Here is a 6,847-nt window from a genome sequence, read left to right on the forward strand (position 1 = left end):
GGGGTTCTGACACCTCACATAGATATACATGCAAGCAAAACACCCAAAATACACAAAAGAAAACTTAAAATAAATTATACATTAAAAAAAAAACCCTGAAACAACCTATTGTAAAGTGGTTCTGTGTGGATAAAGGAATAAAATGAAGACAGTGTTTTGTTCCCTTTTCTGTTGGTGGGATTAAACACTACCACCAAAGCAATTTAAAGAAGAAATGGTTTGTTTTAGCTTGTGGTTCCAGAAGGATAGAGTCTGTCAAGTTGGAAAGCCATGGCAGCAGGCAGAAAGATCAGGAACCTTGCAGAGCACATCTGCATCCACACAGGAAGCAGAGAGGGATCGAGTAGGAAGTGGGGTGGGAGCTATAAACCCTCAAAGCCTGCCCTCAGTGATGGGATTCCTTCAGTAAAAGCCCCACTCCTAAAGACCCCGTAACTGCCCACAAACAGCACCACCAGTGATCCAAGTGTTGAAATCCATGAGCCTATGGGAGGCATTTCTCACTCAAACTAACACAGATGGATTCTACTGAACTGTCAGGAAACATGGTAAAGAGAGGATACAACCACCTATGTTTATTGTGGTTTAAATTTGTGTGAATGTGTGCCTGTGTGAGTTTATATACACCAGTCCCACGCAGATGCCCGCAGAGACCAAAGGCGACAGACACCCTGGAACTGCAGTTATAGGCAGCTGTGAGCCGTCTGATACTGATGCTCGGAACCACCTGGGGTCCTCCAAAAGAAAAGTACGTGCTCTCACCCACCGAGCCATCTCTCCAGCACCAGTCTATAACCATTTAGACTGGGAAAAGCAATATTAGCCTACTGATACTGCTGGTGGAAAATGAATCATGGCCAAGCTATGTCCAGGGCTTCGTCTGAAAATTTTGGGGTGAGTTATTCTAAACAAAACAAAACAACAAAAAAAACCCAATAACAACAACAACACAACCCTTTGGAAAACCTTGTTCTTCAACTTGGCAGTAAAATAAAAATGATCTTTGCTTGGGGCTGTACCAAATTCTCTTTAATTGATTGCCTTCTTTCCCCAGGCTCTGCATTCTCTCAGCCAGGGAAGCCACTGAGGAAATATTCAACATCGGGATGACACTTGATGTATAATTAAGTAGGATGCATTTAGCAGTTCAATTTTATAGATCTTTAATCCTCAAGCTAATAAATATTCATGTAGACAATTTCATAATCAAAAACAAAATATTCTTAGAAATACTATCCTCTTTGGGAAAAAAAAAACCCATAATCCTGAATGAGCACAGCTATGATGGAAGATTACATATAACAGGAAGCGGGTAAGTGCTTTCACATGATGACCTTTAACCTCAACAATGCTATGAAACAGGTACTATTGGAGAAAAGAATTAAGAATCACAAACAAGTGTCTTAGAGAATTTACCAATAAGCTTGCTTAGAAGATATTAAGTCTCATAGCAGTGGAATTTGCTTGAAGAAGCATTGCCTCAGACAACTCGAAGACGTGCAGCATGCTAATCAAACTTCTCGGAACCCATGAAAGATAAGGGCAGTAGAGTTGTACTTCTCAGATAATTAGAATTTAGATTCACTGAGGATCTGCTTCTTTGGTGCTCACTCATTTGGGGCTACCTGCTCTCGAGGAGCCCCCCTCTTCTCACCAGAGGAAGAAGCAAAGAGAAAATGACCTTGGCTGCCAGCTGCTCAGAGGACAAACCTGGCTCAGTAGAAAACTGCACCAGTGTTTCACAGCCCAGCGAGTGTGGTCTGGGGAGAAGCCAGACTGCAGCTTCTTTCTGTGTCTGTAAAACCCACCCAATTGTTCAGAAAATGTAACTTGGGGTAGGAACCTAAAAAGACACCTACCAATGAGAGCATAGGTAAGATCAGAGGGTTACAGCTCAACTTAGATAAGTTGTAGACTTGTGTTCGTGGTCAGAGTCCCATAGGCTTTAGCTAGGATCAGGATGTGTGTTTTTATTAAAGGGTTTTCCATATTAATCTATGAGGTGCTTGGTCCTTCTAAATGATAAAGCCTGAGATAAAAGCTGAGAAGTCAAGTGGTTTGCTTAAGATGATGAAGAAAGCAAGCACCCCGGCCAAGACAGGGTTGTCTCTTTGATTCCATTGTTTTTCTCTAAATATTTTACAGGATTTTCTTTTTTAAAAAGTACCATACACCATGACTCCCTTAGTCTTCCCAATAACCAGGTGAGGTTGAGTACTGTGAAAGCAACCTCCCTTCAGTTTTTTTTTTAAATATTTATTTATTTATTATGTATACAATATTCTGTCTGTGTGTATGTCTGCAGGCCAGAAGAGGGCACCAGACCTCATTACAGATGGTTGTGAGCCACCATGTGGTTGCCGGGAATTGAACTCAGGACCTTTGGAAGAGCAGGCAATGTTCTTAACCACTGAGCCATCTCTCCAGCCCCCCCTCCCTTCAGTTTTTAAAGGGAGGCTAGACTTTATTTTGATTGACACCTTCAGAGGTCTTAGTCAGGGCTTCATGCATGCGAGGCAGGTGCTCTTTCCACATAGCTACATCTCCCGCCAGCTCCTCTAGCTTCCCATAGTAAACATGCCATGTTTCCGGCATCCCCTGGGAATCCATCGCAACTCTCCCAGCACTGGGCACCACCCACTCTGGGCTGCCTGCAGGGATCCTGACCTTTTCACTGTTTCCAGCCTCCAAGCCTTCCTTTGAAAAGAAGGGAAGCCATTATAGGATCATAGAAGCCTCTGTGCCCTTCTAATTGAATTCTGCATGCCTACAAAACCAGCATCATGTGGATGATGGCTCAGCCTGTTGCTGAACCAAACTGCAGCTGAACTCCTTGGACCATGGCTACATTTGCCTTTGAGAGCCTGGTCAGCTGAGCATCATGATCAAAATCCGGAGAAACAGTGTACTAGGTGGGCCTGTTGGTGCTGGATGCTCTGGAGATGCTACACTCTGGAGACACTATCATCTCAAAAAAGACCATTAATTAATTAATCAAACAATTTATTTATTTTGATTTTTCGAGAGAGGATTTCTCATGTAACCGCGCTGGCTGTCCTGGAACTCGCTTTGTAGAGCAGGCTGAACTCATCTCACAGAGATCCGCCTGCCTCTGCCTCCCATGTGCTGGGATTAAAGGGGTGTGCCACTACCTCCGGGCAAGAAAGAATTTTAAATCACTTGACTTTTATCTGCCCTTCAACCTGTAACGTGTGGGACCAATTCCTGAGATGCCTTCATGGCATCTTTCCTGATGCAAAGTCTGTGGCTTTTCTCCTGACAGTATTCATTTCTGTCTTTCACTCTTTTCTTCTCAGAAATCATGCCTTCCTTAACTTTCCGTAGGCTTTATGGCTAAACTCCAACTTTCTATGCTTCTTTTTTCATATAGACTCACATGCATTCTACATTTTTGAAGCTGCTATGTGGCTGTGGATGACCTTAAACTTCTGCTACACCCTCCTCCATCTCCTGTGTTCTAGGGTTACAGACATGCACTACCATGTTTTTAATGCAGTGCTGAGGGTGGAACCCTGGGGCTCCACGCATGGGAGACAAGCACCTCTTAAACTAAACGATATCTCCACACGGCTGTGCTGCTTATTGCTCTGATTCTCACCGTACGTCATAGAAGAGAAGCCGTCAATAACAATGCCACGCTCCAAATGCTGGACCGCTCTGTGATCTCTGCCAGGTTAATTTGCCCGTCACCTTTTCATTCAGGCTCTCTACAGTAAGCTCCTCTTTCGGATTCCACTGCTAATGGCCTCTGGCCCTTCTCTCTCCACAGAACCTCACAAGCCAAACCTTTGTGGGCCACATTCTTATCAGTATTTTGGTTTTCTGAAGTCCCACCTGGCTCTTCATTCAGCCATAGTTACTGTTCTAGCGCTGTGATGAGGCACCATGACCAAGGCAACTTATAAAAAGGAAACGTTTAATTGGGGTGTTTGCTCACAGTTTCAGAGGGTTAGTGCCTGACCATCATGGTAGAGAGCATGGTGGCAGGGAGGCAGGCATGGTGCCAGAGCAGTGACTAAAAAAGCTTACCTCCATATCTATAGGCAGCAGCAGAGAGAGAGAGAGAGAGAGAGAGAGAGAGAGAGAGAGAGAGAGAGGAAGAAGAAGGAGGAGGAGGAAGGAGAGGAGGAGGAGGAAGAGATTAGTGCATTGGTGAGGAATTTTGAAACTTCAAAGCTCACCCCCAGTGACGCATTCCCTCCAAGAAGACCCCACCTAATCCTTTCTGAACAGTCCATCAACTAGGAACCAAACATTCAAATATATGCCTCTGCGGCCATTCTCATTCAAACCGCCACACCAAGCTCAAGCGGTCAAGGCTTTCTTTAGTTCGCTTCTCCAGACTTTTCCAATTCCACTCACATGGTACTTCTGCAATGTTCAGATTTAGTCACGGTCACGACCCCACTTTTCCAGCACTAATTTTTGGCTGATATTCTCAGCTGTGCCACACATAGTCGAGGGAAGACTTCTTTCTGGAATCCATCAGGATTTCAAAGGTTTCGGTGACTGCCCTAGCTCTGTTGACTCCGAGGCCTTGGTGAGGGAGAGCACAGAGGCTGGAGTGCACAGCAGAGGCCGCTCACAGCAACGTAGACAGGAAGCAGAAAGAGCGGATCCTTTCTTTTATCTGTCTATATTTATTTTTTATGTGTATGAGTGTTTTTGCCTGCATGTTTATACGTGTACCACACGCATGCCTGGTGCCCACTGAGGTAAGAGGAAGGTGTCCAGTCCCCGGGAACTGGAGTTATAAGCAATTGTCAGCTGCCATGTGGGTGCTGGGAATCAAGTCCAGGTCCTCTGGAAGAGCAACCAGTGCTCTTAACCACTGAGCCGTCTCCCCAGCTCCCAGATCTTTTCTTTTAAGAGAAGTTATCTGGGACTGGAGAGATGGCTCAGTGGTTAAGAGAACACTGACTGCTCTTCCAGAGGCCCTGGGTTCAATTCCCAGCACCCACATGGCAGCTCATGACCGCCTGTAATTCCAGTTCCAGGGATCCAACACCCATGGCAAAACAGCAATGCACATAAAACAAAAACAAAATTTAAAAAAGTTATCAGAGGGGCTGGAGAGATGGCTCAGTGGTTAAGAGCATTGCCTGCTCTTCCAAAGGTCCTGAGTTCAATTCCCAGCAACCACATCGTGGCTCACAACCATCTGTAAAGAGGTCTGGCGCCCTCTTCTGGCCTTCAGGCATACACACAGAATATTGTATACATAATAGATAAATAAATAAATAAATAAATATTAAAAAAAAAAAAAGTTATCAGAGAACTAGCATTAACTCCTAGGTCTATCTTTACCAATATATCAATTACTGTGATAGTTGACTTTAGAGTCTGCTTGCCACAAATTAGAATCACCTGAGTGGGGCACGTCACCTTAGGAATTGTCCCGAGTGCCTTGATAGACGTGGGATGATTGCTCCAAACTGTGGGTGGCATTTTCAGGTGGTGGCCTGGATAAATAGATCACCGCAGAGGATTGTTTGTCTTCTGCTTCCTCTGCCTTCCCTCTCGCCTCTGAGCTGAGCTGCTGGGCAGCTGCCCCTGTTGATTCCTTAGCTGATATCAGAACCAGTATGTCCAGGCATGGTCGTTGATTAAGGGCCAGCGGTTTCCCAGGAACCTCCCGGCTTCTGGTGCCAGATTGGGACTGCTGAGTCACCAGCCTCCTGGATCGAGCAACTTCTGGGTTCTCAGAAGTTCAGTAAGGTGATTTAATAATGTGTGTGTGTGTGTGTGTGTGTGTGTGTGTGTGTGTATACACACACATATACACACGCACACACATTTATACATATAAGTTTCAAAATATTTGTTTACACTGTAAAGATATGTCTCTGGCTGAGGCACCTTCTGATTAGTTTAAGTAAGAGCTAAATAACTAGGCAGGAGAATATAGACGGGACCTCCTAAGAGAGAGAGAAACTGAGACGAGGAATCTGGATGCATGAATTTAGCAGACATGAGAAGAAACAGGAGGTGAGGGATGGAAGACAAAAGCGCCACATGACAGGATATAGATTAATACAAATGTGTTAATTTAAGTTATAAGAACAAGCCTAAAATAAGACTGAGCTTTCACACTGTGTTGTTATTCGTGAGCTGGCGACCCAGAGGAAAATTCAGCTACACACACACACACACACACACACACACACACAAAATCGCTTTTGTTCCTCAAAAGAAGTTACCTTTATTCAGTGACTTCTAAGTGTAAAGTAGTTTATGTGCTTTTACCCATTATTTTCACCCACACAGTAACTACGGAAGTGAGTGATACTATCCCATTTGGTGGAAAAGAAAATCAAGACACAGAGGGACCAATGATTGACTGAGATTTCACTGCAGCAAGACAAAGGAGAACCCAGGTGTGGTGGTTTGCATAGGAATGGCTCCCGTGAACTCATAGATTTAAATATTCGGTCTATAGGAAGTGGAGCTTCTTGACAGGCATTAGGGGGTGTGACCTTGTTGGAGTATGTGTGGTCTTGCTGGAGGAAGTGTATCACTGAGGGTGGGCTTTGGGGTTTCAAATGCTCAAGCCAGGCTGAGACTTTCTTTGCTGCCATCCAATTTGGATGTAGAACTCGTAGCTTGCCATGCTGATAACAGACTGAATCTCTGAAACTGTAAGCCAGTCCCAATTACATGTTCTTTATAAGAGTTGCCATGCATCACAATCCCTGACTTCAAACTCTACTACAGAGCTACAATACTATAAACAGCCTGGTGTTGGCATAAGAACAGACAGGAGGACCAGTGGAACCCAATCAAAGACCTGGATATTAGCCCACACACCTTTGAACACCTGATTTTT

Source organism: Microtus oregoni, unplaced genomic scaffold (assembly GCF_018167655.1).
Source record: "Microtus oregoni isolate MIOR12 unplaced genomic scaffold, Mior012 000003F_ref0000135, whole genome shotgun sequence".
Taxonomy (NCBI): domain Eukaryota; kingdom Metazoa; phylum Chordata; class Mammalia; order Rodentia; family Cricetidae; genus Microtus; species Microtus oregoni.